The sequence below is a fragment of the Lupinus angustifolius genome, chromosome LG13 (assembly GCF_001865875.1).
Source record: "Lupinus angustifolius cultivar Tanjil chromosome LG13, LupAngTanjil_v1.0, whole genome shotgun sequence".
Lineage (NCBI taxonomy): Eukaryota > Viridiplantae > Streptophyta > Magnoliopsida > Fabales > Fabaceae > Lupinus > Lupinus angustifolius.
The window spans coordinates 13,512,674-13,512,895 of NC_032021.1; positions in this window are offsets into that span (position 1 = coordinate 13,512,674).

The window sequence follows — 222 nt, forward strand, 5'->3', positions numbered from 1 at the left end:
AACAACAACAATATGGGTTTTCAAATTATGTTTCCCCATACAATTATTTCTCATCAAGTTCTCAAAACCCAATATCAACAATGTTTACTACTAGTTCAACTACACCATTCTCGGCATATGATCTTCAACAATATTATCGTCCTACTATGCCGTCTACAAATATTTTTGGTATGCAACATACTGATGATGAGGTTGTCGTTGAAGATGTTGATGAAGATGAAG